The following is a 12,199-nucleotide window of genomic DNA, read 5'->3' on the forward strand; positions in this document are numbered from 1 at the left end:
CCTGTTCCAGTGCCTCACCACTCTCATTGTAAAACATTTCTTCCTTATCTCCAGTCTAAATCTACCCTCTCAGTTTAAAACCATTACTGCTTGTCCCACCCCTACAGGCTCTGCTAAAAAGTCTGTCCCCATCTTTCTTACAAGCCCCCTTTGGGCACTGGAAGGCTGCAGTTAAGCCTTCTCTTCTCCAGGCTGAACAACCTCAACTCTCTCAGCCTGTCTGCCTAGCAGAGGTGTTCCAACCCTCTGACCATTTTTGTGGCCCTCCTCTGGACCAACTCCAACAGGTCCATGTCTTTCCTAAGACACACATATATGCATTTGGATTTTTTATATATATGTAAAATACTTTGTATGTTTTCTAGCCACATGAACATGCTGAAGTCCTTCAAGTCTTACAAACAAGTTTTGATTATTATCACAATCATGCATCAAAGCTGTAGAAAGAGCAATTAAAATGAAATGAGGCATGTCCGAAAATATTATATAGGTATAGATACATAAAAGTATATGTATTTGCCTCAAATGGTAGTTAGGCTTATCTATTTTTAGAGGCGGCACCTCCCTCTCCCATCCCAGGCAGGAGGTGACTCACTTTAGTTGTTAGCAGCAGCTGAGGACCTTTGGGATGGAGAAGCAATCTATACCCATAATTACCGACACCCGCTGCCAGCCATTACATACAGTTATCTCCCCAGCCAGTGTAATCACAACCACATCTCACCTCCTCACTCTGAGGACCCGGAGCAGGAACCCGGCTGAGGGAGGACAACTTTAACACATACCCAGTGACCGGAACCATCACCACAATTAACCCAATGAAACTACAGCTCCAGGTAGGGCCTTTAATAATACATGATAACATCGTGTCAAAGCCTAATCTCAATCTGCTTAATCAACAGAATGACTTCGTGGCAGCCATGAGACAAAATAACAACATATAATTGGTTGCATAAGTAGAATATCTTAAACTGACAATATTTTAATCTGGTTTGTTAACCCCTCTGCGGGATTTGTTTCTTCTGAATAAAGTGCTTAAAGCAGGACAAATTTTATCCTAGACAACTACTCTTAATTTGAAACACTGCTTCAAAAGACTTCTGATTTCCTTCAAACAAGAACAACATACACATATTCCAATACCTATTTCTTAATAAATAAGTATTAGTTTACATTTTTATAACTTGTGTTATGTATTGCTAATATTCAAGAGAGGTTATGACATGCAGACTTGTCTCACAAGTGGAGTGTGGGGTCTGGGTTCCCTAATTAGTAAAAGGACTACTAAATCTTAAGAAACCATTGAGGGTTTTATTCTGGAAATGATTAAAAATGCTGGAAATGCAATGGAATTTAAATCGAACTTAGATGATTGATGGCATTCCATAGGAAAACAGTCATTCCTACTCCAGCATCTGTGATCAAACGGGGTATCTTGTGGGCAAAAGTAGAATTGCTAAGATGACATTTATCTTGTGCACCAACAAACATTACCTATGCTAACAATTCACTTTGTACAGTAAAGCAATTTGTGCCTGTAACTGTAACATCAAGTGTTCTTCCATTTCATACATTTAATTCAGTATTGGTCCCATTTAGATCATGAAGTATATGCCTAACTCAAGATATTACCAGAACACGGAAGAGACAGGTACTCTCATACTGCAGCCTTTCTTAGCCACTTAGTCCTCTGGGTACTTTTAAGACACCTTATTTCAAGGAACTGCATTCTGAGCATCCATTCCCTAAAACAGACAGAACTCCCTCTACAGCAATATCATTTATTAATTAATCGGGCATTTAGAATTCTCACTTTTGTGCAGCACCAGCAAACACAGCTTCATTGTATACTCCTAGAATATTTCTGAACGGAGGAGCAAGGTATTTGTGTATTATCAAGCCAAGAAATACTTCAGAGGATCAAATCAGAATTAAAGGAAGGGAAAAAATAAGGAATAGGATCACTTTTCCTTACAATAATCCTAATATAAAGATCTGTTTGTACCTTTTTTAAGCTAAGCGCTCTAGTATGCAATCAACACTCCTTTTACCAACAGCAGAGCATCAGAAAGGTGTCTCATCGTATCCTCAAAACTGCCTTTAGGGGTATCTTCACATGTGCACCCTTTAAAGGTAAGTCATTCCTTAAGAAAGGTTCTCATTAGCATAGCTAGAAATTACAAGCACTTCTTCATTTTTAGTAATTGAATAATCAAGTCTAATTGAGTCTCCTTCCTACTGTTCTTTTTTTCCACTGACACAATCCTCTGTTTTGTCTCTACCTGAAGAACGACCTTGATACATTCCTTTTGGTGGAATCAAGATTTTCGGTGAAACCCAAATTCCTCTAGCTCCTTTCAGATTAAAGGCTTTAAAGCCGTCTCCTCCCTGGGTGGAAGAACCCCGTGTCTTTCCTTCTTCCATCTTAATCAGATGATGGATTTCTTTCTCAACAGGCTGAAACACTGCCTTTTTCTCAACTTCTGCAACAACTCTTGCAGGTTCTTATGCTTGGCCTCCCCTCCAGGACACTACTCAGGACATTAACTTCAGAAGGTCACCATGCTGCTGGTAATCAGCCTTCAGTTGTGTCTTCTGCTGCTGGCCATTATCCTCTCTGGAAACTACGTCTGTGGAACTGGATGCTGCCTTCTGCTGCCTGTCAGTGAATGCCAGATGCCCTGACACATTTGCTCAGCTTCACAAAAGCCAATGTCATTTTCAGCTTGGACAACATTTCTGAGACTGGCTCTACTGCAGCTACGCCTGTCTCTTCTGCACACAGGCACACGTACACACCTATCCCAGGCAGTGACGACCTGCTGCTGCAGGTTTCTTCACAGTTCTGGCTTGTCTTTTCTTGACAAAACAGTTACTTGCCATTTTCTCATTTTACACACAGATGAGCCAGCTCAGTAATTTGTGCACTGCTATCTTGTGATACAATTTCCACCAGGAGTCAGATCTTTCACTGTCTACATTTAGTTAATTTTTTTTCTTGCTTTGTTTTAAGCAGGGTTGCGTATTTCTAAAGCTTAAAACAAGACTTATGCGCTGCAGCTTCTTCTACAACTTCTTTCCAAGGGGCATGACATCTAAACAGTTTCTTCTCTTCAGTATAGCAACTATTTTCCTTCCCCAATTTTGCTCCTCTCGTGAAGTTACCCTCACATCCAACAGCTTTGACTTTCTTCTGCATTTTAATTACCTCTGCCTAAAATTCCTCATGAGGATTTTGACTATGCTCTCCAACTGCTTGACTACTTGGAATATCATCTGTATTTATCCTCAGAAAAAATGCTCTCTGCCTTCTCTAGCACATCAGTTTGTTCTCTCATTTTAGCCAAATTTTAATAGCTTCTCTCCACACTTTTGCATATTTAGCGCTTCCTGCCTGCCTTCAAGAGTTGTGGTTTTGATGTTGTTCCACCAGTTTAGGCACAAAAGATTTCACCTAGATCTACAAACAGATTTCACAGAATCACAGAACGGCTGGAGTTGCAAGGAACCTTTGGAAGGTTCAAGCTCCCTGCTTAAGCAGGGACACAGGGTTGATAGCCCAGGACTATGTTCAGACAGCTTTTGAGTATTTCCAAGGATTGAGACTCCACAACCTCTCTGGGCAACCTGAGCCAGTTGCCCTCACACTGAAAAACTGTTTCCTGATGTTCACAGGGCACCTCCTGTGGATTAGTTTGTGGTCATTGCCTCTGTCACTGGGCACTACTGTCAAAAGCCTGGCTCCATCATCTTTGCACCCTCCCCTCAGAGGTAGTTCTATACATTAATAAGATCCTCCCAAGCCCTCTCTTCAGGCTGCACAGTCTCAGCTGTCTCAGCCTTTCCTCATGCATGAGATGTTCCAGCCCCTTCACCATCCTTGTGGCCCTTTGCTGAACTTTCTCCAGTATGTCCATGTCTCTCGTGGACTGGAGAACACCCCAGAAGTGGACACAGTCCTGCAGGTGTGTCCTCACCAGTGCTGTGCAGAGGGGAAGGATCACCTCCCTCAACCTGCTGGCAATACTTCTAATGCAGCTGAAGACACCATTTGCCTTCTTTGCCACAAGGGTACATTGCTCACTCCTGTTCAACTTGGCATCCACCAGGACCCTCCAGGTCCTTTACTGCAAAGGTGCTTTCCAGCTGGGTGGCCCTCAGCATATACTGGTGCATGGCGTTCTTCCTTCCCAGGTGCAGCACTTGGCACTTCTTGTTGAACTATCATGAGGTTCCTGTCAGCCCATTTCTCCAGTCCGTCAAGGTCCCTCTGGATGGTAGCACAACCATCAGCCACTGGTGTGCTGATCACTGGTGTATCAGCTGCTTGTCTCAGCTTGGTGTCATCTGCACATTTTCTGAGAGTGAACTCTGCCACATCACCCAGATCATTAATGGAGATGTCAAACAGGACTGGACCCAGGACTGATCCCTGGGATATACCACACTCACTGGACTCCAAATAAGAGTTTGTGCCACCGATCACCACCCTCTGGGCCCAGCCATTCAGCCATGTTTCAATTCACTTTTACCATCTCCTTACCCAGCCTGCACATCAACAGCTTCTCTGTGAGAGCCTTATGGGGGACAGTGCTGTCTGTTGTCTGCAGAGAACAGCCACCAAAATTGCCAAATCGGGACCCACCAAGGCACATCTTCGACCAAGCTGAGAACCCTGCTGTTAATCAGGGCAAGGGGTGTGAACTCCTTCCCGCCAGTGTCCCTTTTGAATAGCAGAAGAAATCTACTGTACTTTGCAGTTTCATTTCATTCTGACCATGCTAAACAAAGCTGTATTTTCTTCATTAGTAAAGTCATCTATGTGCATTTAATTTCCTTAAAATGCAAAAAAATTAAGCAATGTATAAGGCTACTATTTTTCATTATACTAATCTGTGAAATAATTCCAGAACTGGAACATCACAATTCTATTTTGGAAACCTAAAACATGCACTTTTTGAAAATTCACAAACATTTCCCCAATTCAACTTCATTTTTATTATTTCCTGTAACATTTTCATTACACATGTGGATTACTTCTCTTTAAAGAAGTTTCTAATGCAAAGAGAATACTGAGCACTCCCTCAGAAGTTCACACATGTTCATAAAGATTGCTATCAGAGCAGAGATGCTGGTTGCCCAAGGACAAGTGCCTATAAAATTTCTTTTGTCTGTCCTACTACATTCCAGCTATACTTGACAAGCAATTACTTGGTGCTCTATGTTCAATTATATTGTGAAATGTTTATGGTTTGTAATGGGTATCTTATCTGTTCAGACTATCTGTAATTTGATTAATTCCTCTGGGAACCGTTTAAACCAAGTCAGTGTCCTTAATTATTATTATGGTTCAGAAATGCTATCATAAAACCCAATTTCTCCACCACTCAGATGCTCAGTATTTATGTATGCGTATGCAAGGCCTTCAGAATTACATACTGAGTTGTGACCTTCCTTATTCAGAAGGTGTTCATATTCCAAGCTTAGGTATTAACTGTCAGTAGTAATCCAACCTATTCACTACATCTATAGGTCTTCATTATTAAACTTCTGTTAAAGAAAATGCATTTATCTTCCCTGAACACCCAAATTATCATGCTGAACAATTGCTCCAATCCAAAGAGCATCTTCACCTTAACTCAAAAGGCAAGAAACATCCCTTGGGTGCATCATCATCTTGAAATATGCACGTTGTTATCTTTCAACAATTTAACATGAATAGAAGCTTAGGGTTCACTTCTGATAAAGGTGAACTTGATTTCACTTCAAAATTTTTTGAGTAGAATTATCTAATAAAACTGTAGCCATGTGTTACAGCACGGTAAAATGTAAATCCATATTGATGACCTGCTCACAAATATAATCAGTTTTGTTTAAAAGATTGTAATACTGTTCTCATGTCATATACCCCTTTTTTACCCAGCCTTGAGGGATGATTTTCTAGATGCTTATTAAAACAAACCAGAAAAAGTGTAATTTAAAATCTTCCTGAGCAGATGACCTATCCTTTGCAGGAAACACTCTGTGCGCATGACCTACAAAAGCAACTTTCAAGAAGCCCATCAATGCAGCATTACCAGCTCTCATTACTCATCACAGTAGCAGTATTGGATGGCTTGTCTCAAAGCCACATAGCTCTGTAAGAACAAATATCATCCGGTACCTTAGCAAGAGGAGAGTGCATTGAGCCGCCAAACCCCCCAGACTTGGAGAGCTCACACAGAGGCTGGGATTCTGAGGCAACTGAAAAAGATGGACAGACAGACAGGGGCAAATATTTGTAGAAGTAGAAGCTGGGTGTGGCTGGAAAACATAATATCTCAAAGAAAAGATAAAAGACACATTGAAAGTGGGTCAACATTGAAAGTGGGTCACGCTTCTTAAAGGAATACAAAGTATACAGAAGGTTTATGGGTACAGTTTAGTACCTTGGGGTTTTGCAAACTGCTGTAGGGCAGAGAAATGGGAAGCAGCAGGACTATTTGTCACTTAAGTGACAAGGATCAGTCCCTTCCAACTTCCAGCTCCATTTATTTCCTTCGCTAATTCTCTTAAGAGAAGGCTATGAAAGACAATTCTTGCATGCCACAGAGCATGTTTAAGCTTCACCAAAAGTTTAAAAGATTGGTGAAAAAAAGACTAAAAAGGAGGTATTAAACGTATTTTGGTTCCTTTAATACTTGCTTTAAGAAAACTAAAGCACTTGAGCACCCAGACCAAATGCAGAGCAGACAGTTCTAGAAGGTTTAATAAAGAGCCTCCCTGAAATCCCAATGTGTTTGTCCTTTCTGAAAACAAGTAGCCAGAAAAGCCTGACAGTAACAGCCACAATACAAATTTAACAGACCCAGCCCAGGCAGGCACAGAACCTATTCTCCTACAAGTCACTTCCCACAGAAGCACTAATCCTGCCTGTCTTTGCAGCACTGTTTTTCTGCAGCCGTAACAGTTTAAGGACAGAGGAAGGGCATGGTGTGTAGACACATTTAGCATTGCTATCAGCTAGCAGGGTTGTAAAAACTAGGCAAGCTTTCAGAAACACAAGTCCTTCTTCAGAACCTTGTATGCCCAAAAGCTTGTTTGTCTTTTCCAATTATACAAGCTTGCTTTAACAAAAAGACAGTATTTCTGCCAACAAACGTTGTCCTGTCTTCTCTGTGCAGTGACAGAAAAACAGGAGAGAAGATCTGCAGTACCACTGCAGTTTACATCAGTGTATGTCTTGTACCTCTGAGGTTTCTATAGCTATGGTATCGCTCTACCTCTTCAAGATTTCTTCAGTGTTCACCAGTAACAACTGTTCCAGCCATGTCTGAAGGCAACATTTGACACAAGGTACCCATGCTGTCAAGACTCATGTGCTGACTTGTTTTTTCTGTCTATGAATCATAATGACAATCACATTTAAGGTTCAAATCCCAGTTACAATTAAACCAACAAAGTTTAAAAAACCAAAAAGTTTTCCTGTATTTTTTCTATATTCTTACCAGTGACACTAAAAATCAAGAAACACTACTGAAAATGTTTATTTGTTTGGGTTTTAAAATTTATTTTCTATACAAGCAATAAACTTCTGGAAAGAATCTGCTATGCCAGAATTGCTCAGAGTTTTTCATATAGAAGACCAAAAAGGTGAACAGAATAAAGAAAAGCTTTCTTTTTAAAACAGGAAAAATGATTTGTGACCTTCTTGTACTCTAAAACAAAACAAACCCAAGAACTGTGCAGAATTCCATAACTAATGTAGCATGAAAAGCAACATTTATTGAATATTTTTAAAGGATAGCATTCCTTTGAAAAGCTGTAACTAAAAATAATTCATTTGACAGTCCAGCCGGGATATGTTTATGTCCTTATCTACTTCTAAATCCTGTGCTAAACAACACAGGGTGTTTTTTGCAGCTGTAGTCATACACTTAGGACACTCAAATAATGGTCAAATGTAAATAAGTGAGTAATTTATATTTACAGTAAAAAAGGTTATATATACACAACAATGTATTCAGCGTGTTACCTAATTCACTGCATTTGAATTTGCATATTCTTGTGTTACATTTTAATGCTTCAGTCCAGCAATTAGCACACTGAATCTGATTGAATATATCAAAGACATCTTTTTAGTTACCGCAGTGAAAACAAAATATACACCTGCAAAACACATTTTAACACTAATAATCTGAGAAATATTAAGTGCCCCAGAAACTGTTACCTTCTTAATACACTAGACACAACAGAACCCATTAAAAGAAATACCTACAGCAGCACCATCCAACCAGTTCGATTTGCAGACTTCCTGTAAATCTTTGACTGGAAGGGAAGTTCCCTGTAAGGCTAATTGAAGCCCACTGAGGATAAGTTTGGGCTTTTTTTCTAATTATTTTTCACAGAGCCCCTTGAAATGTCTCCCCAGAAACCTTAGGCTGGACCAGAAGCTGAAAGCCAGTGTCTCCATGGTATTATAAAACATATATTCAGCCTGGCATGCTTCAGAGCCTACTACTCACACTGGGTAAAACCCTGACCTTGTTGAAGTGACCAGATATTTTTAATTTAATCCTTAATTTATCACAGAAATAATAAGAGTCATAAAAGGAATGTGCTCAATTACTTTTCTAACACTGTTTCCCAGTGCAGCCAAGGAAAGTCAAGTTAGGTCAAAATCAAAGACTTCTAAATTTCACTCTAATTTCTGCACAACACTGCATCTACACACCCAGAGGAGGGGAAGGTATTTTAGGCCGCTGCACCTCTGCTGTACCCCTGGCTGCTAATTCCCACACTGTGGTACAATGGCCCATCTTCCTGCCAGACTTAAGAAAGAAACCAAGCAAACACCAGCCTCCCACACCAAGGGAGATGCTGCAAAGCCAAAATGAACCACATGCCTCTGCAGTCATGCACATCTGCTCCATCCACTGCTTACCCTCACAGAGACACCCCCATCCCATGGTCAGAGATGCAACATGTTCCTTTGACATGTGAAACATGCTGTAGCTGCACAGCTGCTGCGTAACACACATTTCCTCTTCCCCTTCAAAGTTGCTGCTGGCTTTGGTATGTGACTATTTAAATTTTCATTTTTAGAATGCTGAGACTTACATAAATGAGAATCAGGACTGTAAATACAATGCCAAAGTTAAAAAAAAATATCACAAAACCAGTATTTTCACATCTTGCCACAGAATAAATGGAATATACTTATTTTAATCCCTGTGGTTCTCCTTAGAAACTATAAAAAACACAAGGTTTTTAATTAAAATAATATGGCAGCCAATTCTTAGCTGCAAACTCTAAAAACCAACCTTGAAGCAGTTGTAAAAACACAAGCCTGGCTTACACTACAAAGCATTTCATTCTCAATTATTGTTCATTGCGATGAATCATGCAAGTCCACCACTGCAACATGTGTGTCCGTAATTCAGTCCTGGGGATTCTTCATTCTTATTTCTTCTGATATGCTACAGGTATGCTATTAAGAGTCAAAAAAGTAACTGTGTACCAAAAGACCATTTCAGTGAATCTCTTCAGCAATCATAAAAATACATCACTAGCATCCACCTTCACAACTCACTTAAAAATAGTCTCACGTTCTTGCCAAAAGCACAGCACTGCCGCATTACCTCTTCCAGATTTTCACCCTAAAACTGAAATACAATATACAGCTCTGCCCACTGCATATTGCTAATTATACCCCAAATGGAAAGCATCTAGCTTCTGTATTTTCACTCTTCTGCTCTGTTCATTACAGCATTTCACACTTCATAACTGAATGCATACTAATATTAAAGCAGCAGTGTATGTTAGAAAAGCAATAAACTTGACTTGTCACCCTAGCTTTACTCCCAAGAAAAACACACAGAGGTATAAATCACCATTTCTGGGAACAAGACAATAAAACATGCTCCTAGAAGTGGTCAGTGAAACACACAGGCTCTTAAAGTTTTGAGTCAATCACATCCCTTTGGGCACATTCTGTACAATAAATGTAGCTTTGATCAGACACATATACCAGGATACACTTGCAAAATTAGCATTTTCCATTGTGTAACCTGGTATACAGAAGACACATGGTTGTTGGCTTGCTTTTTAACATAAGAATGGGAAAACAAAACATTTACTACTTCTTATGCAAATATTAGCAATAAGTGGTGGTGTTCCGCATTTTCTTTCTTTTAAAGAATCTTTCAAAAGGAAGCTTTAGAAGGAAACGTGTTTTCTAAAGAAAAAAATAATCGTGTTGTCTATACTGAACTATACACCTTTCACAACTAACAAATCCTGTATTACAGTTTCATTCCTACCAAAATCAGTAGGATTCTCCTACAAAAGGATTCAGTAAGCCTGGTGAAGCACGTTGTATAACATAGCATCTTGTAAGGATGAACTTTTATCTGCACAGATGCTCAAAAAAAAATGCCAGCAGGAAAATCTGATAGCAGCCACAGACTCATGACAGAAAGGTAATTGTGCCACTTTTCTTCCTGCAGTACAACCCCACCATACCAGTTTTGTAGTAGCATGTAGAGAAATTATTTGACAGTCTCTGTTCTGGTCATTCATACAATTCCTGCTGTCAGGAAGATTATTTACAGAAACACAACCTTTTATTAATGACAAGCTTGACCCAGCACATTTTAAGCACCCAAATTAAAAAAAAAAAATCATACAGAACATTTTCCTTTCATTTGGCAAGTTTCTCTCGTGCCAATCACTGTTAGGTGAAAGGATGTGCCAACACCACAGCTCAATCCACACAGCAAGGATGAGGTGACCAAGAAAGAAAATCTAATGGCCAACCGAGTAAACAAAGCAAAACCCGCCAAAACCAAAGGGCAGTATGCACATCAGCATCTTCTCCACTTAACTGCCACATTCTTAAACCTAGTCTTCTATTTCCACGTCCTGCAACAAGACTTCACATTGCCATAAACAGCACTTCCTCCATTGTTTCCAAGACACATACTATGCAAAAAGATATAAATAGGTGCCCAGGTTCACAGAAAAGTTAGAGAAGAAAATATGGAGAAATGAAAAGCAATCATTGTATCACACACTTCAAACACAAAATGCAATTTGCAATTGAAAATTATAGTGACAGCTAGAGAAGGTTCAAAACAAAATGCTGGACTCAAACATCATTCTTCCCTTTGGGAAAGGGTGGCTGTTCTTTTCTGAATGAACCTGACAGAAATATATGTATGTGAATCTGTCTCTCATCTATAAATATAAAAGTCTACATACTTTAGAATACACCCATGCACCTGCATATAGACAAAGCGTGTGGAAGCAATTATTTAAGACTAAATATTTATGCCCTACTTCTTCTTTTTTCCCTTAAAAAGAGCATTGTTATTAATGTTACACTGGAACCAATCTACCCACCTCTAAATCCTTGGTGCCGCTTATGCCACAAGGGCAACATTTATTACAATCCAACCAGTAAACCGCACAAAGAAGAAAAACCACTTTGTATCTTTGGTTTTAATTTCAGTACATACAATGTCATTCCACCCATTAACCTAAAAGCAAAGCTTGGATTTGGACAGATTCTCTTCAAAGAGCACATCCAAACAAAGCCTAACCAAAAAGCAGAAACAAAGTCCTCGCACTTGTCCAAGACACTCTGTGTGCTACTGGGCATCATCTGCACTTTCCATGAAGCATTATGCAGAGAAAGAAATACATGCCAGGAAGATGATAAAGCACAGCTGAAATAGCAGCTTTTAGCAACAGAATTATCTCTTTCAAAAAAAATGAATGGAAAAGTTTTTGCATCACTGTAGTCACGACATTGCCTTGCACTCTGAAGTTACAGCATTTTACTGCAGGGCATCTTAACATTTTTCTGACAAGTCCCAATTGCCTGTTCTTCTAACAAAACTGAAAGTTTTTCTAGAGATGACAACTATGCCCTCCCACAGGCCATTCCAGTTTGCAGCTTCTGAAAAAGTGGCAGACTTCAAATGAGCTCCTCTCCCACTCCCCTGCCTTTTCATTAGTCTTCCAAGCCAGATGTTAATCCTGTGTAAAAGTGGTCAACTATCACAACTCTTAACTCCCTTAGCATGCATTTATTGAATTTGCCTGAAAACTGGAAGGCACGAAGAATGAAAGAGAAAATAGGGCAAACAAAAAACAGACCCATTTCCAGTGCACCTCCCCACCATCAGCCTCCACACTTTTAATTTACTAGAAAGAC

General features: G+C 39.7%; 1 protein-coding gene across 8 annotated transcripts in view; it reads right to left on the bottom strand.

Moving 5' to 3' along the window:
* Positions 1-12,199, bottom strand: part of TULP4 (TUB like protein 4) — a 177,792-nt gene that overhangs the window by 117,588 nt on the left and 48,005 nt on the right. The window lies entirely within an intron of this gene.

This window comes from Falco rusticolus, chromosome 6, assembly GCF_015220075.1.
Source record: "Falco rusticolus isolate bFalRus1 chromosome 6, bFalRus1.pri, whole genome shotgun sequence".
Classification (NCBI taxonomy): Eukaryota; Metazoa; Chordata; class Aves; order Falconiformes; family Falconidae; genus Falco; species Falco rusticolus.